This window comes from Hakea prostrata, chromosome 9 (assembly GCF_041222555.1).
Source record: "Hakea prostrata isolate BN-2017 chromosome 9, UWA_Hpros_2, whole genome shotgun sequence".
Classification (NCBI taxonomy): Eukaryota; Viridiplantae; Streptophyta; class Magnoliopsida; order Proteales; family Proteaceae; genus Hakea; species Hakea prostrata.
In genome coordinates, this window is record NC_142608.1 from 54,446,911 (window position 1) to 54,463,221 (window position 16,311).

The 16,311-nt window shown below is 37.8% G+C and overlaps 3 non-coding genes across 3 annotated transcripts; all 3 read left to right on the top strand.

Moving 5' to 3' along the window:
* Positions 1-4,277: 4,277 nt before the first annotated feature.
* Positions 4,278-4,349, top strand: TRNAG-UCC (transfer RNA glycine (anticodon UCC)). The gene has a single exon. It is a non-coding gene; the product is annotated as a tRNA-Gly (tRNA).
* Positions 4,350-4,653: 304 nt separating this feature from the next.
* On the top strand, positions 4,654-4,725 carry TRNAG-UCC (transfer RNA glycine (anticodon UCC)). Its single transcript has one exon. It is a non-coding gene; the product is annotated as a tRNA-Gly (tRNA).
* Positions 4,726-9,986: 5,261 nt separating this feature from the next.
* Positions 9,987-10,058, top strand: TRNAG-UCC (transfer RNA glycine (anticodon UCC)). The gene has a single exon. It is a non-coding gene; the product is annotated as a tRNA-Gly (tRNA).
* Positions 10,059-16,311: the final 6,253 nt, after the last annotated feature.

The following is a 16,311-nucleotide window of genomic DNA, read 5'->3' on the forward strand; positions in this document are numbered from 1 at the left end:
CTCCACGGGTATTTGGGTATGACTGAATTCGACTGAGTGGGGTGTGACACATAAAATGTTCATATTGACATCTATTCGTGCAAAGTCTTATGATAAAATTCATAAGAACACATACAACATTTATAATAGCTAACAAGAAATAGAATTTGAATCAAATACACAAATACATGCTGATGTATTCCTCACCTGTCAACAACAAGAATGATCTCCAAGAATCGAAGAAATTCACAAATCAAAGTACTAACAAGCTACAAGAACCTTAAAAAATATGTAGATTAAATTAGGTTCGAGTTGAGGACCAAACTATGGATCAAACATACCAAGATCTCACCACCCATATAGGGGTGGTTGGCCTTGGCTTACCAGGACCGGCCGACTGCCCCCTAGGCTGCAGACCAAAAAGGGAAATCTCTAGCTCAAATTGACCACCAATCTTTTGGGGACTTTTGGGACCTCAATGGAACAATAGTGATGTCCAAAAAATACCTTGCAAACACCCAAACAGGTCTCAAACTAAAAAGCCCCAAATCAGTTAACATAATCTTGCCTACAGGCATCTTTGAGATGATGAACCCGTCTCAAATGGAAAGAATAAGAGAATCCATCACCCATTGGGGTTGGGAGACATAATGGAAAACATAAACAACCATTCAATTCAACCAACTACCACAATCACCACCATTATTGCAATCAATCATCTTAAATACCAAGAAAGAATAGTTGTAAATAGGTTTTAGAGGTCTTCTGACCTGAACACTCGATTGACTCTACTTTCTGTGCTTTAGCATGCCTCAATCCCACATAATTTGACATACCACCAAGCTTTTCCCCTCTCCCAAGCTCTCAACCTCCAAAGAATATAAACAATTCATTTGTGAGTCAAAAGAAATATAAAATAGAGTTTCTAGACTGGAAAACCCAAAATAACCCATTTCTCGATACGAGGTAGACAGTTAGTTTGATCAACTGCCCCTAGGAGACCACCCCGATAACTTCATCATACAAATGGTTTTCGATGGGCTTCAAAGGGTAGAAACCTCTAAACATGCTTGACTCAATCGTATACTTTACCTTGGCATTGGGGTCTCCTTGCATTGATTTTCATGCATTTTTAACCCATTCGAGTTGACTTTTTCTCTCCTTTTAAAATCCATTAAGGTGGTCAAATCATTTCCTAGATCATCCAAGTCCATAGGTTCAACTTCTAGACCCACAGCTTTGACTTTGATGGCCCATAACTGCTTTCTACTGGTGCTCTGGGTTCGTGGACCTAAAATGAAAGTTTATCAGGTTAGGCTCACCAGAACCAATTGACTCCCCCCTGGACTGCAAACCAAAAGGGCAAATCTCCAGCTCAAATCGAAAACCAATCTTAGGGGCACTTTTGGGACTCCAATGGAACAATAGTGATGTCCAAAAAATACCTTCCAAACACCCAAACAAGTCTCCAACTAAAAAGCCCTAATTTGATTAACAGAATCTTGCCCGCGGGCATCTTTAAGATGATGAATCGGTCTCAAATGGAAGGAATAACAAAATCCATCACCCATTGGGATTGGGAGTCACAATGGAAAACATAAACAACCATTCAATTCAACCAACGACCACCATTATTCCAATCAATCATCTTAAATACTAAGAAAGAATATTTGCAAATAGGGTTTTAGAGGTCTTTTGACCTCAACACTCGATTAACTCCACTTTATGCGCTTCAGCATGCCTCAATCCCCAATGATTTGACATAATACCAAGCTTTTCCCCTCTCCCAAGCTCTTAGCCTCCAAAAAATACAAACAATTCATTTGTGAGTCAAAAGAAATATAAAATAGGGTTTCTAGACTTGAAAACATAAAATTCCCAATTTTTTCGGTACGGGGTAAGCAATCAGTTTGATCAACTGCCCCAGGAGACCACCCCCCATTCATCATACGAATGTAGTTTTCGACGGGCTTCAAAGGGTGGAACCTTAAACATGCTTGACCTAATGATATACTTTAACTTGGCATTGGGATCTTCTTGTATCGATTTCCGTGCATGCCAAAATTGCCTTTTTAACCCATCTAGGTCAACTTTCTCTCTCCATTTAAAATTAATTAAGGTGGCGGGTCATCTCGTATCTTATCCAAGTCCATAGGTTCAACTTTCGGACCCACGGACTCGACTTTAATGGCCCACAATTGCCTTCTTTTGGCACTTTGGGTTCGTGGACCTAAAATGAAAGTTTATCAGGTTAGGATTTTAGGGTATTTCACAATAATCACCCACCTAGGTGGCTAGCAGCAATTCAATTCATGGCTAGGAGATCTTAATAGTCAACAAGCACTTCTAGATCAGAATATTGTTGGCTTAGCGTATCGACAATCATTTCCTTATTTTTTGGTAAACTATTCACAATCGTAAAACATATAGGATCAAGAAGAAGAAAAAGAAAAAGATGTGTATTCTTAACTTTGTTTATCATTCTTTCTTTGTCAATCTTTTCTAGAACTCTTTGGAAAATCTGATTCTCAGAGGTTGGGCACTTTAATATTTACAGTCACCAAGATGTTCATCAGCTTTGTAGTCCAACGGTTAGGATAATTTCCTTCCAAGCAATAGACTTAGGTATGAATCCCGGCAAACGCAAGGTAATCATATTCATTTCAACCTTACTAAGGCTCTTTTTGGTATCAATTCTCATTCTCTATTATGCCTATTTAAAAGAAATAAGTACAAGAATTCATTATTGGTCAAGAATGAAAAATGGTGTGGTGAATTTTGTTGAAAATAAATTATGGAATGAAAAATAAGTTTGGTATGTCAAAATAAAAAATTATTGAAAAATGATAGTAAGCAAGTGAGAAAAGAGAAGAAAAGTGTGGTTTTTTTTTTTTTTATAAAATAATGTGTATTGACTATTTTACCCTCATTTTTATCTATAAAATTTTAAGTAAACCATTGCATAAATGAAAATAATGAAATTCTCACTATAATCCATAATAGACAAAAAGTCTATTATGGATTTTGGAGGCTTTTCTATTATTCTAAATAAAAACAAAACCAATAACAAATGCCAAACAATTTAAAATGATGAAAAATTCTCATAATTGAGAATGATAATTGATACCAAAAAGAGCCTTAGTATATCCAGTTCATTTTTCATTCAAGTTTTAGAAAAGAGTAAAATTCTAATTTGCCTCTCATTATGACTTTGCTCAATTCAATGCATTTTCAACTCCGACTTACCTGTTGAAAGTTTCTTTAATACTGGTCCTAGGGGCTTCCCATAAGGTTGTTCCTTCTAGCTTGCTTGCTTGAAATGTTTGTATTTTTATTTTATGCTTATGGCTAACGCTCCTTCCTTTCATCATCTTTATTGTATGCTACTAGTCTTCTCATTATGACTCACTCAAATATTCAATGCTTTTTCAACTCTGACTTTTCTGTTGGAGGTTTCTTTTATGCTGGTCCTGGGGCTTCCCATAAAGTTTCTCCTTCTAGCTTGATTGCTTGAAGTGTATCTTTTTTTTTTTTTTTTTTTTTTTTTTTTTTCCTTTTTGCTTATGGCTTCACTTTCATCATCTTCATTCTCTTCTACTCCCAGTGGTGGCCCCTTTTGTCTTTTTTAAGGTCAATATGATTTGCATCTGGCTTGTAATATGTTCATTAGCATTTGTAGTCCAATGGTTAGAATAATTGCCTTCCAAGCTATAGATTTGAATCTAACTCCCAGCAAAGACATTGGTATCATACTAATATCACATAATACTAATTTGCCCATTTCATTTTTCAAGCTTTAAATTAGAGTAAACTTCTTATTTTCCCCTTATTATTACTTGCTCAATCCAATGCATTTTAAACTCCAACTTTTCTGCTGGAGGTTTCTTTAATGCGGGTCCTTGGGGCTTCCCACAGGGTTGTTCCTTCTAGCTTGCTTGCCTGAAATTTATTTTGTTTTTTTGTTTTATGCTTATGGCTAACACTCCTTCCTTTCATCATTTTCATTGTCTACTACTCCCAATGGTGGGCCTTTCTAGTCTTCCGCATTATGACTTGCTCAATTCAATGCATTTTCAATTCTAACTTTTCTATTGGAGGTTTCTTTTATGCTGGTTCTGGGGGGCTTCCCCTAAGGTTTTTCCTTCTAGCTAGATTGCTTGAAGTGTTTTTTTTTTGGCTTATGGCTAATGCTCCTTCTTCACTTTCATCATCTTCATTCTCTTCTACTCCTAGTGGTGGACCCTTTTTTTTTTTTTAAGGTCAATATGATTTGCGTCTGGCTTGTAATATGTTCATTAGCGTTTGTAGTCCAATGGTTAGGATAATTGCCTTCCAAGCAATAGACTCGGGTCCGACTCCCAACAAACGCATTGGTACATACTGATATCACATAATACTAATTTGCCCATTTCTTTTTTCAAGCTATAGATGAGAATAAACTCCCTATTTTCCCCTTATTATGATTTCTCAATTCAATGCATTTTCAGCTCCAACTTTTCTATTGGAGGTTTCTTTAATGTGGTTCCTGGGGCCTTCCCTTAATATTTCTCCCTCTAGCTTGCTTGCCTGAAGTGTAACTGTGTTTTTATCTTTTGCTTGTGGCTAAGCTTCTTCTTCTTCCCTTTCTTGTCTTTGCTAGGACAATAGGGTTTGAATTTGCCAAAGTGTTCGTAAGCGTTTGTAGTCCAACGGTTAGGATAATTGCCTTCCAAGCAATAGACCCGGGTTCGACTCCCGGCAGACGCATTGGAATCATATTGTTTTATTTTTGCTTTGATAAAAGAATCATACTAATTTCATATAGTATTAATTTGCCAATTTCATTTTTCATTTCAAGCTTTAAAAAAGAGTAAAATTCTTATTTGCCCCTCACTATGACTTGCTCAGTTCAATGCATTTTCAAACCTGAGTTTTTTGTTGAAAGTTTCTTTAATGCTGGTAATGGGGGCTTCCCATAAGGTTATTCCTTCTAGCTTCCTTGCTTGAAGTGTTTTCGCTTTTTGTTTTACACTTATGGCTAATGCTCTTTCCCTTTCATCTTTTTAGTCATCTTCTTCTCTCGAGGTTAGGGCTTTCTAGTCTTTTGCATTATGACTTGCTCAACTCAATGCATTTTCAAATCTGACTTTTCTATTGGAGGTTTCTTTAAAGCTATTCTCGGGTTCCCATAAGGTTTCTCCTTCTAGCTTGCTTGCTTGAAGTGTATCTATTTTTGTTTTTTGCTAATGGCTAATGCTCCTTCTTCCCTTTCATCATCTTCATTGTCTTCTAATCCCGGTGGTGGCCCTTTCGTTTCTTCTATTAGTTCAATAGGGCTTGGGTCTAGCTTGTAATACATTCATTAGCGTTTGTAGTCCAACAGTTAGGATAATTGCCTTCCAAGTAATAGACCCGGGTTTGACTCCCAGCAAACGCATTAGAATTTTATTGATTGATTTCCCAGAATACTTATTTGATCATTTCATTTTTCATTTCAAGCTTTAAAAAAGAGTAAAATTCTTATTTGCCCCTCACTATGACTTACTTGGTCCCCTCATTTTGACTTGCAATTCGACTCCAACTTTTTTGTTGGAGGTTTCTTAAATGTTGGTCTTGGGGGCTTCCCATATGGTTTCTCCTTCTAGCTTGCTTGCTTGCTTGAAATGTATATGTTTTTTGTTTTTTGCTTATGGCTAATACTTTTTCTTCCCTTTCATCATCTTTCTTGTCTTCTACTCCTAGTGTTGGGCCTTTCTTCTCTTCTATTGGGTCAACAGGGTTTGGGTCTAGCTTGCAACGTGAATGGGTGTTAGGTACTGAGGCTAGAGGTTCTCGCATCTCATGGTGACTTTGCATGCTTTTGTTATTGCTAATGTTAAATGTCATGTCAGCATTGTCACATGAGAATCCATTAGTTTCGATAATAACAAACACAAAGTACTAATGATAAAATTGAGTTGTGCGTGTTTAAATCAAGCCAAGTGAGTTAAATGAAGAACTTGGACCAAATGCAAAACGGATCAATATACAAACCCAACTCAAAATTTGTTGACCAATTCAAGTTTGACATGAAGACTTAATGCTTGAAGCACAAGAATATTCAAGAATGAAGATGACGATCAAACCAAGCTCAAGGAGAAGACATGGTGCACCTAGGACATAGGACAGTATATGTTGATATAATTGTATTTATGCATCAAATTATACACATGGCATCATTAAACTAGCCTAGTCTAGGTTAGGAGAGTCATTTTGGACATAGGATTGGCTAGGAAAGACCAAAGCCCCTTAAAATAGCAAGTACATACTATCCAAAATGGCTCACAATTTTGTCCCCTCTCCCAAGCTCTCAACCTCCAAAGAATACAAACAATTCATTTTTGAGTTAAAAGAAATATAAAATAGAGTTTCTAGACTGGAAAACCCAAAATTACCCATTTCTCGATACAGGGTAGACAGTTAGTTTGATCAACTGCTCCTAGGAGACCACCCCGATAACTTCATCATACAAATGGTTTTCGATGGGCTTCAAAGGGTAGAAACCTCTAAACATGCTTGACTCAATCGTATACTTTACCTTGGCATTGGAGTCTCCTTGCATCGATTTTCATGCATTTTTAACCCATTCGAGTTGACTTTTTCTCTCCTTTTAAAATCCATTAAGGTGGTCAAGTCATTTCCTAGATCGTCCAAGTCCATAGGTTCAACTTCTGGACCCACGGCTTTGACTTTGATGGCCTATAACTGCCTTCTACTAGTGCTCTAGGTTCATGGACCTAAACTGAAAGTTTATCAAGTTAGGATTTTAGGGGATTTCATAGTAATCACCCAACTTAGGTGGCTAACAGCAATTCAATTCATGGCTAGCAGATCTTAATAGTCAACAAGCACTTCTAGATCAGAATATTGTTGGCCCAGCGTATCAACAATCATTTCCTTATTTTTTTGTAAACTATTCATAATCATAAAACATACAAGATCAAGAAGAAGAAGAAGATGTGTATTTTTAACTTTGTTTATCGTTCTTTTTTTGTCAATCTTTTCTATAACTCTTTTGAAAATCTGATTCTCAGAGGTTGGGCACTTTAATATTTATAGTCACCAAGATGTTCATCAGCATTGTAGTCCAAGATCACACCACCCATGTAGGGGCAGTTGGTCTAGGCTCAGCAGGACTGATTGACTACCTCCCTGGACTGCAAACCAAAAGGGCAAATCTCCAGCTCAAATCGAAAACCAATCTTAGGGGGACTTTTGGGACTTCAATAGAATAATAGTGATGTCCAAAAAATACCTTCCAAACACCCAAACAAGTCTCCAATTAAAAAGCCCTAATTTGATTAACAGAATCTTGCCCGCGGGCATCTTTGAGATGATGAATCGGTCTCAAATGGAAGAAATAACAAAATCCATCACCCATTGGGGTTGGGAGACACAATGAAAAACATAAACAACCATTCAATTCAACCAACTACCACAACCACCACCATTATTTAAAATGCACCCACGACCTCTTCACTAAGAAGTGTTGGTTTCACCACTAGAACAGCTCTGTGTTGGCTGCAATCAATCATCTTAAATACTAAGAAAGAATATTTGCAAATAGGGTTTTAGAGGTCTTTTGACCTCAACACTCGATTAACTCCACTTTATGCGCTTCAGCATGCCTCAATCCCCAATGATTTGACATAATACCAAGCTTTTCCCCTCTCCCAAGCTCTTAGCCTCCAAAAAATATCAACAATTCATTTGTGAGTCAAAAGAAATATAAAATATGGTTTCTAGACTTAAAAACACAAAATTCCCAATTTCTTGAGTACGGGGTAGGCAATCAGTTTGATCAACTGCCCCCAGGAGACCACCCCCCATTCATCATACGAATGCGCTTTCCGACGGGCTTCAGAGGGTGGAAACCTTAAACATGCTTGACCTAATGATATACTTTACCTTGGCATTGGGATCTTCTTGTATCGATTTTCGTGCATGCCAAAATTTCCTTTTTAACCCATCTAGGTTATCTTTCTCTCTCCTTTTAAAATTCATTAAGGTGGCCGGGTCATCTCATATCTCATCCAAGTCCATAGGTTCAACTTTCGGACCCACGGACTTGACTTTAATGGCCCACAATTGCCTTCTTTTGGCACTTTGGGTTCGTGTACCTAAAATGAAAGTTTATCAGGTTAGGATTTTAGGGTATTTCATAGTAATCATCCACCTAGGTGGCTAACAACAATTCAATTCATGGCTAGAAGATCTTAATAGTCAACAAGCACTTCTAGATCAGAATATTGTTGGCCCAGCATATCGACAATCATTTCCTTATTTTTTGGTAAAATATTCATAATTGTAAAACATACAGGATCAAGAAGAAGAAGAAGAAAAAGATGTGTATTCTTAACTTTGTTTATCGTTCTTTCTTTGTCAATCTATTCTAGAACTCTTTGGAAAATCTGATTCTCAGAGGTTGAGCACTTTAATATTTACAGTCACCAAGATGTTCATCAGCTTCGTAGTCCAACGGTTAGGATAATTGCCTTCCAAGCAATAGACTTAGGTTTAAATCCCGGCAAACGCAAGGTAATCATATTCATTTCAACGTTACTAATATATCCAATTCATTTTTCATTCAAGTTTTAAAAAAGAGTAAAATTCTAATTTGCCTCTCATTATGACTTTGCTCAATTCAATGCATTTTCAACTCTGACTTACTTGTTGAAAGTTTCTTTAATATTGATCCTATGGGCTTCTCATAAGGTTGTTCCTTCTAGCTTGCTTGCTTGAAATGTTTGTATTTATGTTTTATGCTTATGGCTAACGCTCCTTCCTTTCATCATCTTCATTGTATGCTATTAGTCTTCTGCATTAATTATGACTCACTCAAATATTCAATGCATTTTCAACTATGACTTTTCTGTTGGAGGTTTCTTTTATGCTGGTCCTGGGGCTTCCCATATGGTTTCTCCTTCAAGCTTGATTGCTTGAAGTGTATCTATTTTTTTTTCTTTTTCTGTTTGCTTATGGCTAATGCTCCTTCTTCCCTTTCATAATCTTCGTTCTCTTCTACTCCCAATAGTAGCCCTTTCTTGTCTTTTACTAGGTCAATAGGATTTGGGTCTGGCTTGTAATTAGGCCTGTAAACGGACCGGATTTGGCTCGGATACACCAGTATCCGAATCCGAATCCGATTAGCAAATCCGGTATCCGAATCCTAATCCGAATCTGGCAAAAATTTAGAGAAGGCATCCGAATCCGAATCCGAAACTTTATCGGATATCCGATAATAATCCGATCCGATAAAATATCCGATTATTGATTGATAATTGTCACTTTTTTACACTTTTTACTATAAATTTCTAATTTTCGATTACCGAATACCGCTATCCGAATCCGATTACCGGTATCCGAATCCGATTATCATCTATTTTTAAAGAAAAAATGTTAAATACTTTACTCTATCCGGATAAAAATTTATCCGGATATTATCCGATCCGATAAGCAATTATCCGAATCCGAATCCGGTTGCTTAACGGACGGATACGGATATTTTCTGGTAAGAAAATTTTCGGATACGGATACCCTTAAACGAATACGAATGCGAATTCGGAGGCGGATTTCGGCTATCCATTTACAGGTCTACTTGTAATATGTTCATTAGCGTTTGTAGTCCAATGGATAGGATAATTGCCTTCCAAGCAATAGACTCAGATCCGACTCCCAACAAATGCATTGGTACATACTGATGTCACATAATACTAATTTGCCCATTTCATTTTTCAAGCTTTAGATGAGAATAAACTTCTTAGTTTCCCCTTATTATGATTTGCTCAATTCAATGCATTTTCAGCTCCAACCTTTCTATTGGAGGCTTTTTTAATGTAGTTCCTGGGGCCTTCCTTTAAGATTTCTCCTTCTAGCTTGCTTGCTTGAAGTGTAACTGTTTTCTTATCTTTTGCTTGTGGCTAAGCGTCTTCTTCCCTTTCTTGTCTTTGCTAGGACAATACGGTTTGAATTTGGCAAAGTGTTCGTAAGCGTTTGTAGTCCAATGGTTAGGATAATTGCCTTCCAAGCAATAGACCCGGGTTCGACTCCCGGCAGACGCATGTAAACCATTTTGTTTTATCTTTTCTTTGATAAGAATCATACTAATTTCCTATAGTATTAATTTGCCAATTTCATTTTTCATTTCAAGCTTTAAAAAAGAGTAAAATTCTTATTTGCCCCTCACTATGACTTACTTGGTCCCCTCATTTTGACTTGCAATTCGACTCCAACTTTTTTGTTGGAGGTTTCTTAAATGTTGGTCTTGGGGGCTTCCCATATGGTTTCTCCTTCTAGCTTGCTTGCTTGAAGTGTATATGTTTTTCGTTTTTTGCTTATGGCTAACACTTTTTTTTCCCTTTCATCATCTTTGTTGTCTTCTATTCCCAGTGGTGGGCCTTTCTTGTCTTCTATTGGATCAATAGGGTTTGGGTATAGCTTGCAAAGTGAATGGGTGTTAGGTACTGAGGCTAGAGGTTCTCGCACCTCATGGTGACTTGGCATGCTTATGTTATTGCTAATGTTGGGAAAATGTCACATCAGCATTGTCACATCAGAATCCATTAGTTTTGGTAATAACAAACACAAAGTACTAATGATAAAATTGAGTTGTGCTGTTTAAATCAAGCCAATTGAGTTAAATGAAGAACATGGACCAAATGCAAGACGGATCAATATACAAGCCCAACTCAAAATTGGGTGACCAATTCAAGTTTGACATGAAGACTTAATGCTTGAAACATAAGAAGATTCAAGAATGAAGATGACGATCAAATCAAGCTCAAGGAGAAGACATAGTGCACCTAGGACATAGGACACTACATGCATGATATTATTGTATTTATGCATCAAATTATACACATGGCATCATTAGACTAGCCTAGTCTAGGTTAGGAGAGTCATTTTGGACATAAGGTTGGCTAGGAAAGACCAAAGCCCATTAAGATAGCAAGTACATACTATCCAAAACGGCTTGCGATTTGGTCCCAAATGACAAACCACATAGGTAAGTAACCGCCAAAGGATGCATGATATGTGCACAAAAACCATTTACACAAAGGATGCATGAATGTGCATCCAAAAGAAACATACTATGTCCATTTGGAGTTACGGCTTGCCATCAAATGGCGTAAAGGCAAGCTATTACGGCCAAGATTGCTCGCCATTTGGTCCAACAGTCATGTTAACGGCTATATTGCCAAACAACTTGTCGTTATAGTTAGAAAATTGACCGTTTCTTGCCATTAGGACTTGGACCATGGGGTTTTAATGCTCTTTATTTAAGTCCAACCACCACCATTTGAGAACGTCTATGAACTACCTTGATTGCACACTACCTATATACTCTAAAACTCTCAAATATCTCAATTTCTCTTGTATTCTTGCCTCTCACCATACCTATTCCTTGAAAATCATTTTGAAGAAGCAAAAGAAGCTTGTTGGAGCTAGGCTGAGGTGATTGAAGGCATCTGGGGCATTCAATAGTGTTGCAATTCATTCAAATTTGAGTATTCACTGTCATTACATCACTCTCACTCAAAGAATAAGGTACCACACCCCTAGATGGGTAATACATTTCTTATCTTTTGTAATTGGTGTTGTAATTCTATTCTAGGTTGATTAGAATTTTAGATTGTTATTGAAACAAGGATTGTAAAGTGCGCTTTTGCTCTAGACCCACAAAAATTGTGAATGTTTGATCGTTTACTTATTGTATTGAAAGAGGTCATTGGTGAAAATCTCTCTTCAGATCAAGAGAGGAGTGGATGTACACTTTTCAAGTCAAACCACTATAAATGGTTGTATTTTGGTTGATTGAAATTATTTGATTTTCTTTAAATTTGCCAATTAAATTGTGAATTTTCAATTAATTGAAAAAGTGACCTAATCCACTAGTAGTAACCTATTCAACCCCCCCTCTAGGTTACCTTAACATCTACCTTTTATTCTATTTCTTCACAGCGTTTGGTTCTTCATTATCTCTGGCGAGTGTTGCTTCTTTGTTTGGCTAGTGGATTGGATTTCCTAAACCACGACATGAAGACCTTTGCAACTCTCTTGTTTCACTATGGCGGAGTTTTAATTGGTGCATGCTTTCTGTTAATATAATGGAAGGTTTTAGTGGATTTTCTTCTGTCATAGACAAAAATCAGGTCTTGGCTTTTGCTTTATGGTGGTGTTGTTCTAGTCTTCTACACTCTTCTAGTCGATCTTTGGATGATGCTTATGTATCTTCAAAAGGATAAGCTGCCCATATGGGTTCAACTTAGACCTATACTAGTGGAATTTCGTTCAGTGGATTTACTCAAGCAAGCAATTTCCTACATCGGCCATGTGCTTAAGGTGCAGTACGCTCTGCTCAATAAGAAATCCTTACTGACATAGTTTGACTCTAACTGGAAATATAACTACTGCGGTTTTGTAAGAAAATGAGTTCATTTTGAATCTGTCCTATACTTTAGTCCTTGTTGTGGTGAAAATGTACTCTTAGCTCCCTCGTTCGCTCCTGATCTGAGTCTAATTCCTGAGACCAAAACAAGAGTAAGAGTGCACCGCCTCTAAGGACGGGAAGCCACCTCCAATGATTAAGTCAGTTCAGGTAAGAAAACCAGAGACTCTCCTTAAGGAATAAATGCCCAAGGGAATGAGTAAGAGAATGCTCTTCAAGAGTTAATGCAGGAGAATAATGGTTGGAGTATTCAAGCTCTCTTACCGTTACTCATGTGTAGTAAGGTTATTTATGCAGCTGGTCCATACCTAAACTGATGGCTGATACACCGTAGCCCTACGATGAGGATGACTTTGATGAATGGTGGAGATGATTTCTTGACAAGGCTTGCACAGCAAGCTGATATGCGTGGCTCCCAAGTGTAACAACCCCCGTAATTCTAACCCGGGATCTATATTGCAGATCAGATAACCATAAGGTCAAGCCGGATTAAGTTGTGGAACATCCAGATTGAAGTCCATGATCTATACCCTGAACCCATGGATCTGGATTCTCTTGATGAAGAACCTGTCTTCCTGGGAAATTGGATCCCTAGTGGAAGTCAAGAGATGTTTAGAGATGTCTAGAATGAAGGTAAGACCTCCCCTATGTGTTGTTTAGGGTTAGGTTGAGGTTGGGAGTCAACCCCTTGAGCAAAGCACCCTTGTACTGCAAAGTACTAGGGGGCGGTTGCTTAAGGCGGTTGATTGGCTCAATTAACCGCCCCAAGTGACCGCCATGGTCTGCTTACGGGATTTTGCCCTAATTTGCCCCTGTCCTCTATAAATAGCAAACCCCGCCCTATTAATGCATTAATATATTCGGGATTGCCTATTTTGGACAATTAGGAGGCAGAAGGCACGTGCTGAAAGTAGACCTGTAAATGGATAGCCAAAATCCGCCTCCGAATTCGCATTCGTATTCATTTAAGGGTATCTGTATCCGGAATTTTTCTTACCGGAAAATATCCTTATCCGTCCGCTAAGCAACCGGATTCGGATTCGGATAATTGCTTATTGGATCAGATAATATCCAGATAAAAAATTATCCAGATAGAGTAAAGTATTTAACATTTTAAAAAAAAAAAATGGATGATAATCGGATTCAGATAGCGGTATTCGGTAATCGAAAATTAGAAATTTATAATAAAAAATATAAAGAAGTGACAATTATCAATTAATAGTCAAATAGTTTATCGAATCAGATTATTATTGGATATCCGATAAAGTTTCGGATTCGAATTCGGATACCTTCTCTAAATTTTTTCTGGATTCGAATTTGTATTCGGATAGCGGATTTGCTAATCGGATTCGGATTCAGATACTAGTGTATCCAAGACGAATCCGATCCGTTTACAGGTCTAGCTGGAAGGTGAGGAAAGTGTGGATTGTGATCTAGATCTTTTTCCCTCGTCTGTTTGCAAATCTGGTTGAGGTAAGTGAATCCCCTTCACTCCATTCTCTTCCTTCAGCTTTGGAATGGTGTAGATCCATCTCCTTTATGTTGGGGTAACCTAGTTGTGATTAGTTCTATTCCCTTATCAATGTGTTTGAGAAGATCCTGTTTAAAATCGAATCCCTGCATTCGAATGAAAGATGGATCTAATCAAGGGAGATGATTTGGGTGATAGATCTATGTTAATTTTAGGTTACTGATTTGCACCTTTGTTATAGACTTGTTAAGATTGAAATTTGGATTAAGATCATCTCAAACCGGATTGAAATCGGATGATCAAAAGTCTAAATTTCAGAGTTGGAAGACTGTCTATAATAGGGACGGTCGCTTAACCCAAGCGACTAGTTGAGTCATAGTGTCTATTTGAGAATTGTGTTTGCTTTGATTTGACTCATGTCCTTAGTGTATTTTGTAACCTTATATTTAGGTGACCTCTGTGATTCTCTGAAACTACAGTGGGTGCAATTTTCTTGCATTTCCATAATTTTTACATATTTATAGGTAAGGACACACTTTCTTGTTTTATGCAATGACATGTATATGATGAATCAGTTGTTTCCTATATTATTCATTAATCATGTACTTTGCTGTAGTTGTATAATTCATCTTAATACTGTTATATACATGTTGTTTGTGATGTCTTTATATACTTTATCACTTTATGATATTGAATAATTGATTATGATATGATCTTAATTGATGTGACGTAGTTGTGATGGAAAGGGTATCCAATTGGGTATCTTTGTTTGAGATATCAGAGGGCTGTGGTATGGGACACATGCTCACTGATGCCCCCAGCACTATCATGACTTATGGATGACATACCTAGGGAGTTTAGATTCCATGGCTAGGTACCCTACATGCTATTACCCTTTCAGTAGGGGAATTGAAGCCGAATGACTCGTGACAATGGTGACATGACTCTGTTTCATCCTACAGTAGTAACCAGTCCGTGCGGAGACTCAGTGGTCCACTGTCGATCATGCAATGGTAGGGTTGCATGTTAGGGTTGGGTTGCATGTTAGGGTTGGGCTCATGGACGTCCAAGGAGCGGCCCTGGTGTCATGAGGAGTCATGAGAGCTTTCCGCCCCAATAATATGTGGATGACCATAGGGTTAGGGAATGGAGTCCAACAGTGTATCCATTTCTTGAGGGTTCTCATTCCTAGGTTGCGAAGGATACAGAACCGAGTTGGTTGATGTCATATGGGAAGTATTTAGACGTCATATAGGATGTTACCATTATGACCTTGCATTAGATTAGAAACCTCGACATGCGCTAGTACTCATGCCAATGGTCGTGGTAAGAGAGTGTTGACTTAAAACCCAGCCATGGATGCCTGATGAGGACTTGACCACTTTACCTGGGATCCCAATAGAGGTAACCAGTCCATGAGGGATCAAAGTGATTAGACCTACCCAGAGGAGGGTTGGTGTTATATCTTAAAGCATGTCAACTATCTAGAGACTTGCATAGTTAGATCTTAGTAGCATTCATATTATTGCACATCATTCATATCATATATGCATTGCTGATTATGTTGACATATGTATGAGATATGTGTTATCCTTACTAAGTTCGTTAGAACTCATTTCTTTTCTTTGTATATTATATTAAACTATACAGATGGTTTCATGTCGAAAATTGGAGAGAATTCGTATGATCGAACCCTCTCGTATGAAAAGGATGTGGTACCATCAGTGGGAGATGGAGATAGCTTCCATGAAGCCTCCTGTGGATGCTTGGAGTGCACTTATAGCACCCATTGATGGCTGAAGAAGGCAGATTGCCAGACATTTTGAGGATTGTTTGGAGAAGAACTGGAGAACCTCTTTTTTTGTTATTCATGAAGAACACTATTTACCTTTAGAGAAAGAAACTGGAAAGAAGATTATTTAGTTTATTTTGATTGCTTACGCTGAACTCCATTTTACTTTTTAACATTGGTTCTTTCTTTGATTCTTTTATTGGAGTATTTGGACTCATGTAATCCTTTTGATTAATTATTTGAACTTGCTCTTGCTCTTGATTATCTATTTCTTGCATTATTATTATTGATGGGTAAGACAGTGGATCCTGTGATGGATCGCACCCATGAGTTGTCAGGTGGGTAACCGAGACCGGCAGGTGGGGTGTGACACCAAGACAATTAGTGATCCCATAGGCGAATCAAGAGATCAGCGTTAAGTTGATCTTGATGTGACACCATTCCTCAGTTGGGGGGACAAAACAGTGGTACGCAGTATGCGAGGCAGTCTTAAAGCGAATGAGAAGTTTCTGGTCTGTCCATGTGCATTTAATGAAACTCAGTGCATTCAATGTTGAATTAAATGTTGGGATTTGACATCTGGGCAAGGATGCGCCAAATCTT